Genomic DNA, 25918 nt, shown 5'->3' on the forward strand with positions numbered 1-25918 from the left:
GAATTAGGTACACCTCAAGGGAAAATGATGAAAATTGTATTATTTATAGTTTAGGAGTGTTTATAATTGTTTGTTATAAACATTAATCAGAAATCGAATAACAGATCCAGATTTTTATGGCTCAAGGAGTTCTGAAGTTTTACAGGGTGTAAAAATTTTATCAACTAAGTGACGGAGCGAAAATTGAGTATATTTCGTTTTGATTTCGTAGATCAAATAATTACAATAGCATGTACATAGTGAGAGGGTCATGACCCCCTCTTGAAACTCTCCTCAAACTCAATTTTATAACCTGTATACATGTAATATATATCAAGGTATACTAAATTTAGATCCAGGTTTGTAACGCTTAAAACTATTGATGCTACGAACAAAATTTTGGTAAAGGTGTTCATAAAATCACCTAGTTAGTCCATTTCCGCCCGTCCGTCTGTCTGTGGACACGATAACTCAAAAACGAAAAGTGATATCAAGCTGAAATTTTTATAGCGTGCTCAGTACGTAAAAAGTGAGGCTAAGTTCGTAAATGAGCAACATAGGTCAATTGGGTCTTGGAACCGTAGGACCCATCTTGTAAACCGTTAGAGATAGATAGAACAAAAGATTAATTAAAAAAAAATGTTCTTTATAAAAAATTAACAACTTTTTTTGGAAACATTTTTATCCGTGAGGACACAAATTATTACAAAAATTTTGTATCCATTTTCTCCAAAACTGTAAAAGATAGGTAGTTGAAAATTTGCTGGTAGCTTCAACTATTTTTCTTGTCAAAAAACGAAAAAAAAAATTCAAAATTTTCGAAAACCAAATAAATTACCACAATAAATGTGTTGTTTTCTTAAACTCTACTAATTTATAAAAAAGGTAAGGCAAGCACTGATTATATTCATCACTTATATTCACACAACAGATATTCAACACTTTCTATACTGGGTATTTCAACAATTAACTCAGTCAATTATTTCTCAGTTTTTATTTGTTTATATTATTTTTAATTATCCAAAGACTGCTTCCTACAAGTTTTTACGAAATAGCGTCTATACGATAAACGAGCGGTATATGTAGAATTATGAAGACGAAAAAGACGAGAAAAAGAAGTATACGGATTCATCCACTATCAAATTCGACCCTGACTTTAATCTCTGACTCCCTCCTCCCCAAATTTAAGTCTAAATCCGTGTTGTGCATGAAATGATTGAAGGAGACATGATACACAGCATGTTACCTTAGAACGATCACGTAATGCTAAAAAAGTCTTTATAAACCTGTTAGTTGGTCAGATGATATCAGTTATAAATAATAAGTACTCCACACCTGAATTGTTTTCTAGTAATTCATTGTCTTGATTCGCCAAAAATTTTTTAAAATATCACACTTTTATCAAGAAATGAAATGTTCTACTGCTTCTACTTTGCAGAATACAGAATAGATTTATGGGAAAATTAGTTTAAGGTACATATTCTATTGAGTCATAAACAGCAAAAACGATAGATAAAATGACATATTGAAGTAAAGAAAATTAAATTTTTTCAATTTTTATAGTATCTTTTTAAAAAAAAAAAGTGTGGATTCTGAGATAAACAACTTGTTATTATTATAGAACGATAAAGTAAAAAAACTTTACATTATATTACGTAATCGAATGTCAGACTGCTTGTAATGTGCAGAATAACACTTTGTGCAAAAATTTAGCTTTGGAATCGAATTTTAGGGGAAGAAACCACTATTTTGAGATGTAAATCAATGAAAAATTATTGGAATTAATGAAAATTGAATTTTTAGATTTCTCTATTTACATCATCTTCACAGTATCATAGGCAAGCTAAAAATGTTTAGTGCTCCTTTACTAAAAAAGTAAGATACTATTTTGCAAACAAAATCATATTATTCGTTTTGTTAAAGTAAGCACAAATTAATTAATGATAAAAGTACGAAAGAAGAAAATTTATAGTAAGGGTCATTGAACAAACAAATAGTTTTTCCTATAGTTTGTACAAAGATATTCAAATAATAATATTACGGGTTTGTGTCATGGTTTAAGAAATCCTATTTACCAAGGTCTTTCGAAAGAGAAATTTTTTTAAAATCTAATAAAACAAAAATTAATCCATTGATATTATGTGTATATTTAATTATTAATCTTTTTTAAAAGAAAATAATAAATAATACTTAATTTGGATGCTTTTAACCAATATAGATAATTAGAAACCATAAATTTAAAAAAATTACGCTTATATTGAACATTTTGTTATACTAAATTATAACTTTATTTAAACTAATAAATAATTATTACTTGGATTGGGTGGAATTTATTCATTGGGTAATCAAAGTGGTTCTTATAAAGCTATATTTAAATATAATAATTAATAAATTTTTGATTTATGACTTACTTACTGCTTCTGAACTAGCATTCTAATTGTAAAAATATCGGTTTGCCACTCAAGTACACAAAAAAGGCAAACGGAATTTTTTTAAGAGTCATCTCTCTTGATTACTTTCAAATCCACGGTCATTTTTGGGCAAGGATCCTTGGGCACGCAGAGGTAGGGGCATTTCGCCAGATAATAAAATATATAGTATGAGAGGTTTTGCTTATTTCATGGGACGTTTTTCTCGTCCCAAATCATCATCTCAGTGCAAATCAAGCCGCCGTAGATGCTTCAATTTTCTCTACTTGGTTAACGTGATGATATCCATGTATTCCGCTTTAACAACAGAGATTCTGCTTAGTACATAACATCTCGTTTAGTTCCGGGGTCATGGCACATTTAGGCAAACCATTATATCCGGATAGAACCTAGAGAAGCTATAGCCAAGGCTGTACCCAATAACCTTTGTTTCCTGCTTATTCTACGGAAATTCTAAACATTGGCATTGCAGTTTTCGGCCATGAGATTTTTCGCGCAGGAAAATGTCATAAAATGTGACCTTGCGAACTTTCGCTTAAATTTCTGCTCTCGATAACATGTGTTGCCAGAATATACTCCGATCATAAACCTAGTTAAGATGTCGAAGATGATATTGATTATGGAACGTACATACAATGTTTTTTGAACTTACCTATTAAGGTCTTCTTTATGTTACTTAAATCATGAGAGTATAAGTCAAGTACATACTACACATACAGTATTTATAATAATTATGTTTAAAATAAACTATAACGGAAGTGAATATTTTCCATGATTGTGAAAGAAACAAGCCCGGTAGTTTAAATCTGTTCTGAACGCGGTTATTGTAAATGTTGTTTTTATGACCTAACAAGTTATATCAATCTATATGTTATACATATTAAAATATATAATACCTATATGCTTATTGTATCATACACAGTCTCGTATCCTCATTTGGGGGGGGGGGTAGGTTTCAAGATACATAATGTATGATTTATTTTATAGAAATCATGGATGAATTAAATTGTATTTGGGGGAGAGGTTCTATAATTGTAATCCGTTACTTACAGCTAGTACATTTATTTGATTTACTTAGTATTGATTTGTGTATTCATTCCCGAGAAATAAAATTACTGATTCTCAATTTTTATTTTTATTTTCGCTTTTTATTAAAGTGTATCAAAAAGTTTGATTCCCTCGTCTGCAAAAAAAATCTGTTTTTTAAGACTTTTCGAATTTTATAAAATATTCAAAATTGAAATATTTTTATGATTCAGACGATAGAGAGATTTATAAAGAAGATTCCCAGCAAATTTCAAAGAAATCGGTCAAGTAGAACTTATGTCAACCACCACGAGATATTATGTCAACCACCTCGAAAAATGTAGTTTCAAGACAAACGCGTTTTAAGTTTGAGAGACTATTCCGGCAGAGTAACTCAGATAAAAATATTACTCACTTTGGATTGATCGGCGATTCAAGATCCAACATTGGGCCTTCTTTTACTGTATATGCAATGTCTTGCAAAGTTATTTCTGCTAACCGAGCTGTTTTGCCTCCTTTTGAAGCAGCAGAAGCTCGCAGTACAGAGCGAACAATTCGAACTTCGTTACCAGAAAATCCACTGTATCTCCGAAAATAATTCAAATTTTGAAAAATTCCTTTTTCAAGAACATATTTTGAAGGATCTAACCTTTAAAAAAATGCAAAAAAAAATCGCCTTTCTTCCTGATCGATTAGTCCTGGCCGATCTGATGGACTTCTCCACTAATGAATAACAAGCCTTAGCTTGTTTATATTAAGGAAACTTTCTTTTTTCATTTAGTAAAATTTTCTGTTTGCGAGCCTGATAAAAATAATGTAATAGAAATGTAAAACTATCGCATATAGATTGTCAATATTGTGAGTCATCTCATAGAATTTAATGTGAATTGCTCTGAGAATTTTATTTAAAAAAAAAATAAATAGATATACTATTAATATATACAGAAAGAAGTAGGGTACATTGATGTAGTTTCCGCTCCATGAAAGGGTTGATCACTCGGCTGTCAAGTCACCATGAATGGACTTGAGTATTGAACTAACATCGATGATGTACTATTGGTAATATTGAACACATATAGGTACACAATGTCTCAAAATAAAGTTTACGAGTTACAAATTTTTTAATTTTAAACTTAAAATGGAACAAAAATATAAATTAATTTATTTTTAATCTTCCGCCGCAATCATTTTAAAACCATCCTTATATCCATTTCTCGGATAACAAGGCTGATCCCAGCGGAATAAAATATAAACAAAAAGAGAGACAGGCAACAGTTTTGTTATATGTAAAGATTCCGATACTCGTTATTGTTTGCATTGTTTTCTGATTTTAGTGTAAAATTTGGTCTAGGTCTTGTCTTAAATTTGACCAATAATTTTTTTAAAGAACAGACAACCCTTACCAATACCGATCGTGGTGTTAAAGAAAGCCATAGACTGAAATAATTTCGGTGAAATAAAGTGATACATGGCTAAACCGCGAGAGACAGGTAGCCCATACACAGAGTTTGGGAATTAATATTTTCAAAATGATGCAATAGGAAAATAACGTAAAAGAGATGACAAAAAGTCAAATAGATAAAGCATTTTAAATTACCAAAATCGGTTACGAAATGTAAATGATATAAGAAGCATTTTAACCTATTAATTAGACAGAGAGATACGACACAGTATGTGACGTCATATACTATGCCAATTATATGCTACCATAGCTAAATTTTGTTTTGCTAGAAAGAGATAAAAACAAGTCTTTGATGTTATTAGAGAAAAAAAGAAAATCATGCCTATTTCCTCCCTATTGTTAAAATATAGAATGGAAAGTTCTTGTAAGCATTATATCCCTGTATCAACAGAAAACTGTGATGTCAGGGAATCACAAAAAATGGAAAATAACAAAGAGCAATAATTTTCAACGTTTACGGCAATTCGAAATTGGTTTGTATGAGTCTGTATAATTTCTTGGCTTGTAACTTTAACGGAAAGATTTGTAGTGAAGGTGAATCTCCAAAAATAAAAATCCGCAATAGAAAATAATTACAAGAAAAGTAACAAATTGGACACAGGGCAATGATTTGCGCAAGGACTAAGAGTTTTCTGAAAACTATAGAGTAGCGGTATTACCGGTTTTCAACAGCACTCTTTCCACTGTATTAATAAGTAGATAAAGCCTTTAAAATTAGCTTTATTTAATTTTAGATCAGGTTTAAATTTTGAAACACTGCCATTTTATTTTTTTTTTTTTTTGCCCCAATCTAAATATAAAATCCAAAAAGCAGCCATAACACTTTTTTGTGCTTCCTGTATTGATGGGTACATTACATATCGACATTTATATATACTTTAAAAACATATATGGTAATAGAAGCGAAAACCAGAAAATCAGTCGCAAACAATATAACATAAATGTGACAACACGGAGTCAATTCACTTGTGTTTGTGTATACTCACTCTATACACAGATACCTATTCAGAGATACAGATACACATTTTTATAAACTTACAAAACATACAAAATGACACTTTGGTACTCTTTATCAGATTGACTGTGAGAAGAGATTCAATGAGAAATCATTTATTGAGGTTTTTTGTGTGTGTGTTATTAGATAACTTGAGTGTCTATCATGTTTTTGCTCATGTAATAATTGCTCAATCTTATGTAATTTTGGTTTCCATTTTTGAATAACTTTTTCTTCAAGTGGAAGTGAAGAATCAAACAAAATAATTAACTACTTGGAGTTTGACATTTTTTATAAGACGTTTCGCCGCAAAGTTTTATGACATCACCCATTTAACAGTTTGAGTATCCTTGTCGAACTAAAATAGCGAAAAGAAATTCGCTGTTGTTGAGCAAACTATACAAACCTGAAAACATTTTTACTGGTTGCGGAACACCTTTCACTTTTGTATGTTCTTATAATACTGTGTCCAAAAAATAACTTGGCATTTGAATTAAAACTGCGCGCGTTTGTTGTGCATTATGAATTCCTCCCGCCCGGCCAAACAGTTAACAAAGAATATTATTTGAACGTTATGCGTCATTTGCGTAACGCTATCCGCCTAAACAATCCGCCTATTGCACCATTCCATACTGCACTCATAATTCGTGATCATTTCGTCATAAACTCAACCCATATCGTTCCGCAATCACCGTATTCACCTGATCTGGCGTGGTGCGACTTCTGGCTGTTCAGCAAGCTGAAACTAAACTAAATCGCTCCGGGGACACCGTTTTGATACGATAGAGAAGATTCAAGTCGCAGCGAAGACGGATCTGAAGGCAATCCCGGAAAGTGACTACAGCTAGTGTTTTGAAGATTGGAAAATCCGTTGGCATTAGTGCCTTTCATCGGGAAGGGATTAATTTGAAGGGGGTGAAATTGATTTGGAAGAATAAATAAAGAATTTTCAAAATAAATACAATGTCACCTTATTTTTTGGTAGTATGTAGAGCTATTTTATGTTTAGATTTCAATAGAAGTGAGTAGAGATATTAATTTGGATTAGTTTAGCGTAGGTACTAGGAATCTATGTGCTGTTGAGATTTTTAAAATGCTTTAGTCCTATGGGATTGCAATATTGAAAGTATTTTCTACTCCTTTAAATATTATCGCTATATTTTTTCATCGCATATAATATGGAATAGTTGATAAGATAAGAGCTTTATACTTATGGTGGATAAGGTTTTAGCAAATTGAATATATTATTAGTTATTATTACATAATTGTTTTTCATCAAATAATAAATAATGAAAGTGACAATTAAGTTATTTAATAAAAGCGAAGTACTTTAGGCTTTGATCAATTTAAGGATTTAAATTGTCTAAACGCTTTCTGCTACAAAGTTCTATAAAATAGTTTGAAACGGTATAAATAGAAAACATATTGCATAAATAGAATACTTCACCGGGATATATGAGATACAGTAGATTTACTTTGATAATAACATTTATATGCTTATACTTATGTTGTTTTAGACTTTTTTTTGCTTTCTGTCTCGGTCTAACGTCACTGACTCTTATAGTGTTGCCTGAGTTTAAAATTCCCTGTTGTCAAATCCCAAGAACCGATACTAGTTGTTTCTAATAGAGTATAAATGAAAGGAATTCATAAATATAATAAGCTATGCATTTCAAACTTATTTTCTTTTATGGTGACTTTAGGAAAACCTTAAAGCACGTTATTTTTATTTTCGTTACAAAAAAAGGCAGCCATCTATCTATACATCAGATGTTTTATTTTCGCAACAAGGGGGTGGTGAGTACAAATTAATTAATTATATAATTAATAATTAATTAATTTAATATACATAATGATACAAATAATTTCTTAATTTCAAACCAACAAGCAAAACAATAATTTTCACAATATTTACTTAATTTAAACGTTTTAGGGGAGAAATGCCCTGGTACATGACGGGTGGATTTCTATAATAATATGAGTATCTAAGATAATCATTCATTGATAGGTGCTTCCTCTTGATGTCAATATAAATGAATTTGACTGTAGATATATGAAATACTTGTAGTATACCAGTATATTGTATCTAATAGAAAGCAGAATGTAGTCAGGTTTCCAGATTAAGTTTAAAATCCTTATGTTCACGTTAAGTTAATTAAGAACAATTGAATAGTCACATAATAAGCCCTAAATAATTATTATATTGTTGAATGGATTACGAAAATACATTTTGTAGGTAAAAATATTCACTAGAATATGCAGTATAAGGTATAAGGTTTATAAATAAAGTATAAGGTTTTCTTGTTCATTTTAAGTTTAAATAATTAAATACGGCTTCTAATTAAAAAATAATGTTCATTTAATGTGTAAATTAATAATTATACTATCTATTGGTATTTTATATAAAGAGAATACAGAATGATTCGATCGATATATCCCAAGTGGTCGGGGATATGTCATTGCTGGATCACGGTATGGACTTTGTAGAAGAAAATTTTGGATATTATTGCATAGCACTTCAGAACTATATAGGTGAATTCTGACTACATTTTTTTTTCTATTAGATAAATACAAAAATCAAATCGACTTAATCAAATTGATCCCAAAAAACCACTTAAAACGACACTCTTTAGCTGACGTTGTATCTCTGAAGCTCTCAAGCGTTCTGCCAATGATTAAAATCTGAAAAACTCTTTGAAGATAACAAAGTTTTTTCCTAAATGAGCAAAAGATAAAAATTTTTATAGTTATTACTTCCTTGCGCTTTCACGAATTTAACAATTTTAACCCGAATGTATTAAGGTTTGTCGTGTCACGTAGGGAGGTTTTAAATTTCGCCTTCTCCTAAAGTCGATTTAAGAAAAATATTTCTTTAAAATCGAGTATATTTGACGATGCAATGAACATTATTGAAACACCGTTAATGTTTTTCTTAATATTTTTCAAAAAATTGTTTGTTAAAGAGTCTGATTAATCCTCTTTAAGGCTTACTTTGGAAATATCTAAACAATGGAAAGGAGGAAGTAATTTCGTGTTTCAAAAGAAGTTAACATAACTATAATGCGGTCCTGTACATAACGTTTTACACACGGTATAAAATAAATTTTCAATCAAAATTTTTATCAAACATTTCAAAAATTCTAAAATATATTGTTATGGCACATGTTGTGACCTTTTCTTAAATAGTAATTAAATTTTTTTAAATAACAGAATATAATATAAATTGATTAAATTTTTGATAATAATTTTTAAATTATGAATATGTCAATTTATTTTGAATTCAATACCAAATATAAAATATAATATTTATAGATTAGGTATACATACATATATATAGAATATGAAATAACTGTATTTTAATCTTTGTGGTCTGTCTGGGTTTTATTGGAGATAGATCTCTATTTGCTTATTTATATGTGTGAAAATTATTGATTTCATCTCATAATATTTAAAATTACTGGATGGAATCAATTTTCTATATTCTTCAACTAATGGTGTAAGAGTACGTGTACATTTAGAAAAAGCTGGAAGCTTTCTGATTTTATAATCACTTTTTAAAAATAAGAAAGTTGAAAAAAGAAAATTTTGCATGTCTTTCAGCGTATAAATTATAAATGCTTGGATGCGCACTAGTAAAGTAACCAAACTTCTATCTGGAAAATTAAAATTACTTTCTAACTAAACCGTATTTTTGAAATGATGTAAACGAACTGTTAGCAACGGCAAAACTTTTTTGGCAATTATAAATTACACTGCTGGCAATAAAACATCAAGGTTGGCAACATGTACGAAAAACCAGTGTTAGTTCCACAAAGTTGAAGAATGTGTCATTAATAAAGTATGTTAAATACGCTCGACTGACGCTTTAATTTTAGACAAACAAGCAAGAAGTACTCTCGTTTACAGAAGTCCGGGAGCGAATAGAGGAAAAAACGATTTTCTTCTATAGATGTTCCTGTTTTTCACTTATAGAGGTTTCAGAAGGCTAAAATGATGGAAACTATCAATTATTCTTATTTGTAGATTTTCTTGCTTATCCAGGTCTCACTCCAAGTTTGACTATAAACCATCTTTATGTATGGAAGTTACGTGATGATCACATCAGATAAAAAATTCTTATTAAATGTTTATTCTTATTAAATATTTTGACATTGACATTAATTTAAATTTGGTAATTTTATCATTTATTTTATCAAATTTAATACTAATAATATTTTTAATATCTAATAAAATAGTGCTGTTTTAAAAAAATTTAAATATCAATTACAATTTTTATTTAATTTAAAGATAACACACATTCTTGATATTAAAATTAATTAAATTATTAAAAAAAATTAATAACTAGAATTTAATCTTTAATAATACCTAATATTTCTAAGTTGATTGAACCTTACCCCATATAAATACATTCATTTTATTGAAACCTATCTTATAGTTGTGTCAAGGGCATAAAGCAAAATCTAATCGTGGAAAAATAAGAAACTGACTAAACCTTGACCTAGATGTAAGCATATCCAATTTTTACTAATTTTTATTTAGTCTCACCTATCCGTTCTTTGTAATCAAATCTTCCCAGTTTAATTTTATTTCACTTTCCAGTTTCTGATTGAGCTGAAATTTTACATGGATATAAAAATCGGATAATTTTTTTTAAATGGTAAGTATGACCTGATTTTCTCATCGCTTCCACCATATTTAATATACAAACGGTTTTCAGTTTTAAATTAAAAATTTTAAATAAAAATACTTTTTTAGGGATAAGTATTTATTGTATTAAAAAGTAGAAAATAATTTTGCTTATGAGTTATTCATACATGACTATAGGTAAAACCTTGAGGTGCTGCGAATCATCTTTTGTACTTTAAATTGAACGCGTTCAGCTTTTGCGAATAGTCATCCATGAGTTAGTTACTCATAATAATTAAATTATTTCTGATTTTTTTAAATTTTTAATTTTTAAGTAACTTTTAGTTTCATAATTTATTGAACTAATGTGAACTCGTAAGATTTATCAATTATTATTGACTTAAAAGAGCAACATTAATTACAAAATGTCGCAATAAGAGGGATATGACGGATTTCTTTAATATCGTAAAAACATCGTTATATACAGGAAATTGCAAATTTCGATCGAATTGCAAACAACAGATATTAAAAACCCAAATAGAATTTAATTTAGAGTATTTTAGTTTAATACTTAGAATTCTGTGTAATCATTTACAGAAAATGTCTTTAAAACAAAAACAATTAAAATTGGAATTTTTATTATTTCTAAGCAGGGATTTCACGAGTTTCGTCATAATAAATTATTTGGATTTTATGTTTCTTATTCACACTTTGAAACATAAAGAGTACACGGGGAATATTTTATCTGCACATTTGGTACCACAAATTTTGTATTTTATTCATCAACAAAAGAGACAGAAATGATTTTCGGAAATCTTCATAAAAAGACGGTAGGTTACGATCATATAAAACCAAAGCCTTAGTTCAGTTTTCCTGAAGTAGCCTTCACCTTTGTTTTCCGATGTTTATCTACATGACTCGAATTTTTCTAAGAAGTGGCTCATCCACCCCCATTTCTACTTTTTTATTATTGTTTTGATCCTGGGGATATAAAATCTGAGCAAAGTTTATTGTTAGCCATTTTTTTTAAATCCTTATGGAAAGATTATTCGAGAGAACAACTTATAGCCAGTGTGACAATTTTCTTGATTCTCAAATCTGTCCAGTAACAGTTCACCTAGACGTTCCATGTGATTTTAAGTATCCGAATATTTGTTATTCACTTGAGACCTAATTTGTGGTATTTTTAGGCTATATCTACGTTCCTAAAGAATTTTCCATCGTACAAGAAAATTATCTCCGTGTATATTATTTATACAGTAAAGATATTTGCGTTATTAATCATCACATTTTTAACACCGTGCATTTAAAATTAACTGCATATACAAAATCATATTTTAAAAGCTGTTAAAATAAAATAAGTTTTAAGAAATCTGCTAAAATCTTAAAATTATACAGACATGCATACATTCATACATACAATGTTTATTTCACATGAAGATGAATCATACAAAAAATATTATTTACAATCCACGGATTCACCACTGAAAGGTAGGTAAGCTTATGGTGTGGGTCAATATACTTGATGGCCTTTTACATATTATTAGATAGCCTTTTAGTATATGACGTCATGAATACTTATATGTATTTGTTTTTAAAACAAAATGCTATTTGGTAGCGCAATCAAGTGGTGCGATTTTTCTGGAATATTTCTGGAAAATTAGGAAGCACAGAGGATTTTTAAAGTTAGAAGCAACCAATTTTGTTCCACATTATCATTGCGGTAGAATTCATAAGCGCGTTTTTTTTAAAACTTGGTAGCCCCGGCAGGCTTTTGCTGGGTTTTTTTTTCTCCAATTAACCATAGATAAAGAGTAGAACAAAATAGGTACTAACTACCTGAGTCTCTGCGGAATTCCCGCTGTTTCCGTAACCTGTTTCTTAAAAACAAATACACGAAAATGGTCTTAGGCATTTTTAGAGAATCATGTTACATTGCGAAATAAATGTTCCATGTAAATGTATTTATTTATTCACTGCATTAACTTCGAACCATCATCAGCCAATCATTAAAAGGTATGATTATAAATGTTATTACAGGTGTGTATACGGAAATAAATCATTTTATTTATACACAATAAAAAGTAAATGAATAAATAATGAAATAAAGTTGTGCGTAATTAGACCAGTCACTTGAAAATTACGTGGTGATCTATACAGTGATAGTGTTGTGAGATGATACGAAAAGATTAATTTCACGTGATCTTGGTTTTCACAAGGAAATAATCTAACTCGTTTGGACGTCAAAATTCGTCATTAGACTCCAGGTTTAAAATTATTAATTAAGAATCACATTAACTTTTTAAAACAAATGGCCCACAGAATAAGAAATTGTTCCGTTATTTTATAGTAAGAAGTTTGCAATCGATTTCTGTCGCAATTATAAAAAATATTTTGAAAAAAAAATGTGTTTTCTAATTCCTTTAAACGCAGTGTCATTAAAAGATGAATGTATCCATTTCAAAGTAGATCTTGGCTGGAATTATAACGATTATTTCAAGGTTACGCAATTATACTCACTGAATAAAATTGTTTAATGTGACATCCCCTTATTTATGTGACACTATGAATATAGAAATCTCAAATCATTTTTCATTCATTTCCATGCTCTTCCACCATAAAGTAATTAGTTGCATGTAGGAGTTTAATAGTTTAATGTAGGAGGATTTGCGCACCTTCTTCCAAGTCATTTTTAGTGGTCAAAATATTTTGCCTAGACGCCTTTAATATCTACGAAACTTGAAACGAAAGTGCGATGCTCTCTTTCACTTGGCTTTTTAGATGCATGCACAAGCTTCACTTAGATCGATATCATTTTTGTGATTATAATTGGAAGGTAATTGAATAGTAAATGCAAAATCATTAGGGCACTTAAGACAAGGGAATGGATTATCCGTTTTTTGAGAATTTGAATACAAAACGGATACTCGTCAAAGTGAAGCTTGTGAATAAGATTAAAAAGTTTCTGAGCCACGTGAAAGAGAACATTGCATTTTCGTAGATAAAAAGTTTGGCGTCTCAGTTATGGTGCTCGTATTCAGAACTATAAAACGTATACAATAGAGGATCGGTCTAAATTCTTTTTTCACTTCAGATGAAGAATTCTCACATCACGAATAGAAACGTGAAGTTAGTTTTTAAAAATATTGATTAGTATGCAAGATATGAATGTTTAAAATTCCTAATTAAACAAATAGGAAGATACCCATTAGTGACGTCATACGCGGGTATCGACCCAGGGATTACGGGTATGTCCCATAATATTCACACCTATACTTGCCCGTGTTAATGACGCCATAAACCGAAGCCATACTGATGAATCGTTCTGAAATATACTAGCCAGTGCGTGTATATAATATATTCTTAAATATATATTCTTACTGTATTCGTCAATTACGAGTAAGTCTTTTTCAGACGCCATTATTCCGTCTTAAGGAACAATAAATAAATAAATTTCTTGCACAAACACTCGGTGAACACATGTACACTATCATACCCATTTTACCAGTACAATATGGCGTCGATTTCTGACGTCATGAGCACTGACCAGTATCTGGTGGATATTAAAAGGAGATGGGTAACTTTTGTATGCAATCTTTGATTGCTTATAACTTCTTCATTTTTTAATCAATTTTAATTTTATTTTCATATTTTGTTTTGGTATCAAGTCTAATTTTATATTTTTATGGGAAATTTGGTCAATTCGACATCAGGATTAACTAATTAAACTCTTAATTTTTTGGTGGAAGAGCATGGAAATGTAGAGAAAATGATTTGATCATTTCAATTGACCTCTATATTCAAACTTTAAGACAATACATGGAGGTTGTATCACGTTCAAACCATGTTTATTTAAAACACCATGTTTATACAAACTACTATTATCAATATAAATAATAATACACACATAGAAATATATTTACTATTATATTATAGATACTAGCTGTTTACTACCTATTTCGATGAGCAATTACAACTTTAACAAGTGATAACAAACAATTAACTGAGTTAATTGTTGAAACGCCATGTATAGACAGTGTTGATGACTCTTATCACATTACACATACATACATGTCACACACATATAACCGATATACACATATAATACATAGGTACTATACAATTTGCGCATAATATGCGCTCTCACGTATAAACAGTGTTCAGTTCAAACAAAAGTTGTTTATTTTTTATAAGAAATATTTTTTACATTTAAACTTTTGTTCTATCTCTAACGGTTTACAAGGTGGGTCCTACGGACCCAAGACCCAATTGACCAATGTTGCTCATTTACGTACTTGACCACACTTTTTACGTCCTCAGCACGCTATAAAAATTTTAGCTTGATATCTCTTTTCGTTTTTGAGTAATCATGATGACAAAGGGCATACGACAGACGACAGACAGACAGACAGATAACCGAAAATGGACTAATTAGGTGATTTTATGAACACCTATACCAAAATTTTGTTCATAGCATCAATATTTTTAAGCGTTACAAACTTGGGACTAAACTTAGTATACCTTAGTATATTTCATATATGCATGGTATAAAAACAAATACCATCACATAATATTAGACCTTTGACTGTATATATTTAAAAGGGACCTAAATATCATTGATGTAAATATGGTCTCTCCAGTATAGTAACGTCATGTGGAGAGGAGTGATCAAAGTGGACTGTAATATAGAAAAAACCATCGTCTTGGTAAAACAAATTTTTTTTTGTGGATTTGACCTCAATCCATTTAGTCGTTCAGAAGTTACAAGATCAAAGCACAGAATAATATAACCTGTGATCAAAGTTACAGGACAATCAGACGTGGCCGCCGTTATACATATATAATGATATATAATAAAGTAACTAGCCATTTCCTGCTCACTTTACTGGAAAATTCCAACTTTACAAACAAATATCATCACATAATATTGCCTGTATGCCTTTTTCGCTTCAAAAGTTTCGTTCGTAATATTTTATTATCATCCTTACAGATATGTGAAAGCTACACACCGCTGGTGTAAACGTATGTTTCGAAGGGTGAAAGCGTCATGTAAATGATATAAGTGCCACCATTCAACAAAAACATTGTATCAATTTTATCACAATCGGTCAAGTAGTTCAGTAGTTACACGATTACAAACAGACACATCAACAATTATACATATGTATATAAAGATATATAAAATAAAGTAACTAAAAGATGAAAAAGATTATTATTATTAAATTTATATTTATTATTATTAAAATTAAAATGGTAGTTTGTTTTTATTTCTATTACATATATTATAACTGTAAACATTTGATTGGAATGACACACAGATACTTACAAATAAATGTGTTGTGCTTAAACACTTATATTAAATTTTTATAGATTCTTTTGTATTGAAAATTATGTTATTATTAATAAAATTCTCGAGAGCATCATAACTTGTAACGATCTGGTAATTCTTGTTTCTTATTAATCGTATGCAAGACCAATGAGATCCATGGTTACCATCTCGAATATCTTATATATTTAAACGAGCAATTCTTGTATATATATATCAACGATCTTGGAAATGGCTCCAACGATTTTCATGAAAATGAGTATGTAGGGGTTTTTTGGGGCGATAAGTCGATCTAACAAGGTTTCATTTAAAAAAAACGTCGTTTTATTCGTTTTTTCATGAAAAACTGAAACATACACGCAAAATATGACTCTTCTTGACATCTATTTAATTGGTGTATATCGTAGTTAATGAAATACAATGCAAATTATAACTCTTCCTGACATCTATTGGTGTATATCGTAGTTAATGAAATGGGACATTCAAATTGGTATTTGTGTGGAGACATTTAAAACGGTCTTCTATTAGTGATAAAATTTGTGTCTTTTTAAGAATACCGAGCAAAGCTCGGTCATCCAGATATTATTACTTTAATTTCACAAACAACCAATTACCCCTAGATTTCAAGACATCAATTAATCGTTATTTTTTCTTCTTCACATTTCAACATTAAAATGTAAGAACAACCTCTAACATTATGGTTTCGATAAAGAGAATCGAAAGATAAATTCTATCACTAAAATATTATTAGGTGTTTTAAGATCAATTTCATGCCCGAATAATGGTTCTAATATGAACTCTAATATGAACCTCAATAACATCAATTATTAGAATTTATCCAAATACACATCAAGCCAACTGACTTAATTTTCGTTCGCGTTTATTTAAAAATATAACGATTTAAAATGATGTCTCCTCAAACTGAGTCCCATTTATATTAAAATAAAACTCATTTAATTTAAATTTAAAATGTATTCTGTCTCGCCAAAAACTGTAAATATCCTGATGCTATTTATCAATTTTTTTTACCCATTTAAAAAACAATTTTTTCCTTTTGATGCGATTCCATCTTTAGTTTTTTCAGTGGCTATTATTTTATGATAATAACATTTCCTTTACTTCATATGGAACGACGTGTTACTCATATCTGTAGGGTATTAAAAATAATTGCGATAAATAGAATATCAAACTTCACAGACGTCTATAATTCCCATAGACGTGTATAATATATATTCTGATTTTACTAAGTTTAATAAAATGTAATATATGTTTAATTTTATGGTCATATTGCGAGTGATATTTACGGGCCGAATTTTCTCTCTATAAATCATTGATATTCAACTGTAACGGCTCAATTCTGCTAAATAGAATACTCATTTTTTTCCCAACACCAGAAAAAATCATGTACAATAAATGATGTCAAAATTTGCGTTTAATAAAAATCGTTTAATCGTTATATTTCGAGATAAACGAAATGAAAATTACGAATGAATGTTACATGAATGAAAATTGTTAGAGTACGACTTATATTTGATAAAAGTATAATATTTATAAGATAATTCAGGCATAATATATTTTGTATCCAACCAATAAATTGCAAAATATATATCGTATATATTATTTGTTTTTGTACGCTTCGTGTGTTTGTAAGTTCCGATTTTAGTTTTATTTATGAATAAAATAAATTTTATACCTTTCAGTTTTATGGTTTATTTCGCTATAATATAAATGATTTACTGATTTGATCTTTCCAAGTTGCCAACATTTTGTTGTTTTAACAATTTATAACCAGGTAATTTACTGACCTGAACCCAAGTTGAAACACTTTAAGCAAAAATATATACGACGTCTTGTTTAATAACATAAAGTTTATCGAGGCAACCTAATAGAGTTGTAACTTAGTATAATGTTACTATATTACAATGGGTCTGCCTTATGGATTGTATTTTTGTCAATATTAGTTTTTCTTTGCATTATTGACGGTTAGATTCAAGGTACATGACAAAATTGGACGTAATATGTTTAAAGCTCGAATATATAACATCTAACTCACCCATAACCAACGGTCCGATTGTAAATATACAATTAAAAGAATAAAAATTTTTAACTTTAACATATAAAAATGTAATTTTTAGTTTATTTGGACACAAAACCACGTTGACTACCAGTCTTCAGGATCCATACATTCTAATCAAATTTAATAATTTCAATGTGACAATATTTCCGCACTTGTTTCACAATACATTAATATTACTAAGTAATAAACTTGGTCTCTTGGAATGAGAATCCTTGGTGTACATTAAATTTTTACTATAATTAAATTTCATCAAATTCGACCCAGTGATTTTTGCGTGATACTCAACGAACATATAAACAGGCAAACAAAGTTTTATAGCAGTAATGATACAGATTTAAATATATGAGGTTTTACTGTAATCAACCCCACTTTACAATCAAAAAGTTTTTGAATATAACATAAAATATAAATATATATTATAGGTACATAAAAAAGAAGTGGATACCATATAATAATAATTATAGATTCCTTTTATCAATAAATTATTTATTGATAGGTAACAAATCATTGGCGTCACACACAATACTGTTGAGTTGAGAGATGCAGTATGAGAAACAACAAAAAATTCAGATCTGGTTGATATAAATATCATTATCAGATTGTATTTTTTTGAACTGTATATGCAAAATTGATGGGCTCAACTTTTGTGTTAAAATAAGGATAATTTCTCAATGCACTTATAGCCGAGAAAGCGTCCTTTTTTAGATAAAAGATGCTAATATTTTTGAAGAAAAAACATATTTTTGTGAATATTGCCTATGCGGCTGCTTAGAAAATTTGAAACTTTAGCAGATAATGACCTAAGCATGGGACCTTGCATAAAATTGTTGTATTTGCAATAAAGTCTAGCAGACTTTTTTACTTGAAATGGGGTGATGGTATACGCACATCTTTAACGTTGGTTTTCGTAATGTATCACAATAAACCTTGAAGAATCTTTAGCTTATAATATCAAATTTCCAATTTTTCAAATGATTTAACGTTAATAGTCATACGCAAGGTTAATTACGAAACCAGTGGTAAAGTTTCGTTTGCCAAAGTCAGAAGAATCAAAATTGCTCTTATACAATATTTCAAAGGCAAAAAGTTAGAAAAATTTGTTTGTCTCCTACTTAGATAAAAGTCACTTTCCATAATATTTTTTACTAAGAAAATCAAGCCCTTTTGACGAAATGGACGTGTAATTTTTAAAGTGTCACTTACCCGTATTCCTATTCGAAGGAAAATATCCTGGAGCAATATCAATCGGTATTTAAGGGAATTCCAATAATTTCTGTAGAAATTTGGTTTATTTTTTCCTGAGATCCTGAAGTTGCCGAATTTATGGTCGTCTAGATCGCGAGATAAACAGCTGCAAAATTGGAAACGCGAGCATATTTATTTCGTGTTTTATACAGTCACAATTTCCTTGGGAAACTTTGGGATTTAATAGTAAGATTTATCAAGTTCTTCTTTTTAATAGTAAGATTTATCAATTTAATTTCTCGTTAAATTATGTCAAAAAAAAAACAAAAAATTTTACCATAGCTTTAACATAGGAACTGCAAATACCATTCTGCAAATACCTTAATTTTTGAATATCTCATTCAAATTGTGTTGTCTTATAGAGTAGTTTAACCATTCTTTTCTTATTAATGAGAGTGTGTATACATTTCTAAAGAATCCAACGCGAATGTGTAGGATTATTTTATAAATAATGTTTTAAAGTTTGTGGCGGGATATTACATATGTATTGGATCTTGAATGTGGATGGAATGTTGTTGATGTAATGTGCTTTTTATAATGTTATTATTATGCATGTATTTAACAACTTTATTACATAAAATTTATGCTCATAGTTTTACAGTCAATCCAATCCGTATGCGTATGTTTAAAAAACATGTTATATGTTACATTAATGTAATGTATTATAATACATCTATATTACTTACAGAATATATGTGTTACATGTATATTTGTAAAGTACCTATATATTTGAATTTCATTTCGATTTATGTCAGAATGACAACGATAAACATTTTTGATACTATGTTCCTTACCGCACATTATCGTTCTGATTTGCTTGGTGGTTGGGAAGTAAAACCAGCAAAGGTGCAAAAACAAAAACACACCAAAAACCAACTATACTAAAACTTTTTCAAGCGATTCAGCTTGCCATGAATTATGTTATGTTATAATAAATATCCTAATCAAACCAAACGTAATGTACGCATATATTGGGCTAACTACTAAATCAGAAGTATCTATGCCTTTTTTGAACTAATATTACAATTAATTCATCCAGTAAAAACTAAAAGTAGCTATACAATTAAATTCTTTAAATATTCAAATAAGTATTTGACTTCTAAAATTAACACCTTAAATTTTCAGAAAAATATATAGTAAATAAAAAAAGTAAGTACTACATTTATAATGTATCAAAGTGCGAAAGAAATATAGTTCCTACCTGGTGTCCCACGGCACTTCTCGATCTTTTTAAACGTTTATAGATTGACTTATAAAATATGTAAGTATGTTTTTATAACTTTGAATGTTGTATAAAGAAGTTTGGTAGTAAAATATTAAATTAAAAAATAAAAATGGTCAGATGAATTTTTTCAACTTTTCTTGTTTAATAAATTTCGCTTTTCCCTATATTTGAAAAATTGTCAAAATTAAAAAAAAACGAAAATTGACGAAGCCATATTTTGTTAAATTGTTGTGACTAGACAAAATCCATTATCCAGAAATTCGCCCTGACTGTTAATACACGCTTTAAAAACTATGCATATATTTTTATATTTAATAAAATTTTATGTATAAATTGCACTAAAGTTCACAAATCAAGTTCAATATTGTAATAATTATTGAATAAAATATTAAAATATTATTTATATGCAGTATAAAAAGCATGATCAAAGTATCTGCGTATTTATTATTAATATCCATTATAGGTAATACTACTTATATTACTTTAAAATAAATACAGTAAATGTATAAAAGAAGTAAGAATACTTGTGATTAATATTTGTAATGTGGTAATTATAGTAATTATTTGCTGTTTATATAACTATAATTATTTATTATAATAATAAATACACATAAATGTAAATGGAAATTGCTCTTATTTAAATCATCACCTTTCAAAATAAATACCTTTAAAAAATATTATCTACTTATTTGATTTAAGTGTGGATTATTATATACGCATACTTTTTAGAGGTTCTGTAGCTATTTTAATGCAGCTAGAGAATTTAACGCTCGTTATGTATTTTATTTTTTGAAAAAAAGATCTATCAATGTAGGGGGGGGGGGTGATATATTTACAGATAGATGGGGGATACAATAATAACTTACAGATTAGTGACGTGTTCCTTGTATCACTGCTAATAAGACTTTTCGATTAAGTGGGCAATTACTAAGTTGCAAATGACAAGGATCATGGATGCAATGTTATTTCTTGATTTTGGTGGAAGCGCAGTGCAGTTCATTTAATATACACAAAAAGTCGTAAAACGAAATCACATGAACTTTTCAAATTATTTTTGTACTACCTAAAACTACATAAAAAGCATTTAAGAAATTTAAGTACTAAACAAAATATGGCAATAGTACATGTACTCTTATTAACTCTAATGTACAAACGCGAGGCATTCTCCTAGTTAATCTTCCAGATTCTCGTAATAAAGTCTGTGTTATAATAGACATCTTTCTTTATCTACTTATACTCTAAATATAGTTGCTTCTGTTCAACAAAAAATTTAATAACTTTGAGTAATAATCTCAAGAATGAAATGGTGAATAATTTAGATTTTTTTCAAAATAAATAAATACATGAATGTTTAGTCAGTTTTTTGAAAATGTATTAAATCTAGCTTTTTTCTAGAATTAAAGAACTTGTTAAAAACTGTTAAAAATCCCACCTTATCTATGCTCTTCATGTTAATTATCCGAACTTAAATTAAATTAATATCCTAGTTCAACTTCAAATTTTTAGTTTACTTCAAATTTGTATGATAATTGTGCTATTATATTGTCAATAAGTATACAGAGACTATGCCCATTGCGACAAAACTATGCTCATACACTATGCCCATAGCGAGACAACAGGCTCAATTGTGTTTTTAAGTTCTACTCTATGAAAAAGGTTTTATTAAAAAAATATTGATCATACAAGAAGTGGTTCAAATTCCACTGGAAATGTTTCAGCATACGGTGAATAAAAATGATAACTATATTCGTTGCAAGTCAATGAAAGCAGGGAATCAAAATTTTAAACGAAGTACAGAATTTTGCCCAAAGAATTAGAATTTGATGGTATATAATAACGGAAACGGATTCTTTGAAAATATGTACTTATCTATAATTGGTGTAAAAAGTAATTTGATTGATTGCTTGGATCCACTAATTGGGTCTTCTCAATGTATTCTATACCTCATATAATATGCCAGCAATTACGTTAATTGTATTTGAAATGTTATACATTTTTTTTACAGTTTTTTGAACCATTTACCAATATAAACATGAAAATAATTAGATCTTAGGTTTTTTTTCTGCTTAACACAACCATTGAATCTGACATAATAAATTAAATGTATTATTATACAGTGCATTCATGAATATGTTGATAAGATGGCGTACGGAAATGGTCAGTTGGTCAATTAACAATAAATGCAAATAAAAATTTGCATCAAACTATTCTAAATACTCACTGAAAGCAATTAAATAACTGTCTAATAAACTTCGAATATAAATTTGGTTATATTAAAATCAAAGAAAACAAGAGAAAACAAACAATTGACTGAGTTAATTGTCGAAATACCATGTATGGACAGTTATGATTACTCTGTCTGATACTATTACTGATATAACCATAACATACATAATATACAATTTTGTGCTCTCACGGGTAAACAGTGATGTTTACGAAAAAATGTTGTTAAATATTTTATAAGGAACATTTTTTACATTTAAATTTTTGTTCTATCTCTAACGGTTTACAAGATAGGTCCTACGCAGCAAAGACCCAAATAACCTTATGACCCTTTAGAAAAATTCGAAAAAATCGTAAAAAATTATTTCTCTGTATATAAGGTAATTTTGACCCAAGAAATACAAAAATCGGTTTCATTTAACGATTGGGCGAATAATTCTCGAGATAATACCGGAAATCGTTCCGAAATATGATTTTTTTCGAAAACTACTCGGCCAATCGCCAAATAAACTCGATTTTTGAATTTCTTGGGTCAAAATTATCTTATAAACTGAGTTTCATCAAATTCCGAAACAAATAATTTTTTCCGATTTTTTCGAATTTTTCTAAGGGGTACCCCTTGAAAAAATTGCAAAAAATCGATACAAATTTATCGTCTCCAATTTCGATAAAACTCTGTATATAAGGTAATTTTGACCCAAAAAATACAAAAATCGGTTTCATTTAACGATTGGGAGAATAATTCTCGAGATAATACCGGAAATCGATCCGAAATATGATTTTTTTCGAAAACTACTCGGCCAATCGCCAAATTAACTCGATTTTTGAATTTCTTGGGTCAAAATTACCTTATAAACTGAGTCTCATCAAATTGAGAAACAAATAATTTTTTACGATTTTTTCGAATTTTTCTAAGTGGTACCCCTTGAAAAAATTGCAAAAAATCGATACAAATTTATCGTCTCCAATTTCGATAAAACTCTGTATATAAGGTAATTTTGACCCAAGAAATACAAAAATCGGTTTCATTTAACGATTGGGCGAATAATTCTCGAGATAATACCGGAAATCGTTCCGAAATATGATTTTTTTCGAAAACTACTCGGCCAATCGCCAAATAAACTCGATTTTTGAATTTCTTGCGTCAAAATTATCTTATATACAGAGTTTTATCGAAATTGGAGACGATAAATTTGTATCGATTTTTTGAAATTTTTTCAAGGGGTGTACCCCTTAGAAAAATTCGAAAAAATCGTAAAAAATTATTTGTTTCGGAATTTGATGAAACTCAGTTTATAAGGTAATTTTGACCCAAGAAATACAAAAATTGGCCGAGTAATTTTCGAAAAAAACGATATTTCGGATCGATTGCGATCGATTTACCTATACCAAAATTTTTTTCGGAGCATCAGTATTTTTAAGCGTTATAAACTTGGGACTAAACTTAATATACTATGTATATTTTATATATACATGGTATAATAACCTTAATTTGATGTAAAAAGTACAGTCATTGGGAGTAGCTATTGCAAATTTCTAGGAAATTAAAAAAAAAATTGCATCATGGACTAATTCTAAATTGGTAGAATATCTCAGACCATATTTAGAATTTAAAATGTTGGATAAAGCATGAGAGTATGAATTTATGCAGTCTAACAGAATACGCTCATTGATTCTTAAAAATTTTCTTTCGACTAATATAGAAATGCCGGTACGTAATTTTTAAAAATCCAACGTTACATGCTAATGGATTATTATTCATAGTTTTAATTACAAGCTTTTATTTAGTTTCACCTGTCCCGTTGTCTGTCTGTAATCAAATCTTACAAATCACATTTGATCACTTACCGGTTAATGCATGGTAAGGTTGTGGCGTCCTGATTTTCCCATCGCTTCCACCATATTATATACATTTTATACATACATTTTTTTAGTCTTAAATTAAGAACTGTAATAAAAATACTTTTTAAGGGACAAGCTTTTATTGTACTAAAAAGTAGAAACGATTTTATCTATGAGTAACTCATACCCGACTATTTGTAAAAGTTTGAGGAGCTTAATATCAAGAATGAATCGAAAAATAATTAGGCATGTGGAGTAGATGAGGCGTTTCGATTCATTTTGGATATTTTAAATTGAGCGCCTCAAGCTTTTACAATAGTCGGGTATGAGTGACTCAAAGATAAAATTATTTTCTACTTTTTAGTACAATAAAAGCTTGTCCCTCAAAAAGTATTTTTTATTAAAAACAAAGTGGAAAAAGTATCTAAATCGATGTATTTTGCATCGTAATGATATACGTGGAGGAATTTTTCGCAGATGATGGTGTTAAATGTATAATCGAAATATTAATAGAGTCATTTGTACGTGAATATGCGTATAAAAGAAGCAGTTTCTTAAACATTTTAAATCTCAGTGCTTCAAAGTTTCTTATTTAGTGTCAGGATTTGAGGTTACTATATTTCGTAAACTAAACTTCAAATCTAAACAATTGTGCTCTAAATTTCTATCTAATTTCGTCCAATTGTAACAGAAGTCAGCATCAAAATTCATGTCACACATGCGCGTCTATAAAATTCTTTTTTGGTATCACCTAAGACAATGAACTGTCATGTTTACGAAAAAATGTTTCAAACAAAAATTGTTTATTTTTTTATAAGGAACATTTTTTACATTTGAATTTTTGTTCTATCTCTAACGGTTTACAACATGACCCACTTGATCTATGTTGCTCATTTACGAACTCGACCTAACTTTTTACGTCCTAAGCACGCTATAAAAATTTCACCTTGGTATTTCTTTTCGTTTTTGAGTAATCGTGATGACAGACGGACGGATAGATGACAGACAGGCAGTCAACCGGAAATGAACTAATTGGGTGATTTTATGAAGACTTATACCAAAATTTTGTTCGTGGCATCAAATTTTTAAGTGTTACAAACTTGGGACTAAACTTATTATAACTTGATATATTTCATATACATGGTATAAAAACTGTTACCAGTAAATAATTGGACTCAGTTTCATTTATTTTTTCGGCTTATTTAAACTCACGAGTCATGGTTATTTCATGTCACTAATTTTATGAAGTGTTGTAAAATTTAACGCGTGTAGACAAAGCATACACAACAAAATGATAAACGATAATCACAATTTTAAATTTTGCTTTTGGCCACAAAAATTACAATTACAGTACATACAATTTCAAAATATTATTATAATTAGAATTTGTTTTTGTTTTGAGTTAATTTTTTGAATGGTATGGTATGTTAAAAATATGCACGAAACAAAGTAATTTTAACATAC

The sequence above is a fragment of the Chrysoperla carnea genome, chromosome 3 (assembly GCF_905475395.1).
Source record: "Chrysoperla carnea chromosome 3, inChrCarn1.1, whole genome shotgun sequence".
NCBI lineage: Eukaryota > Metazoa > Arthropoda > Insecta > Neuroptera > Chrysopidae > Chrysoperla > Chrysoperla carnea.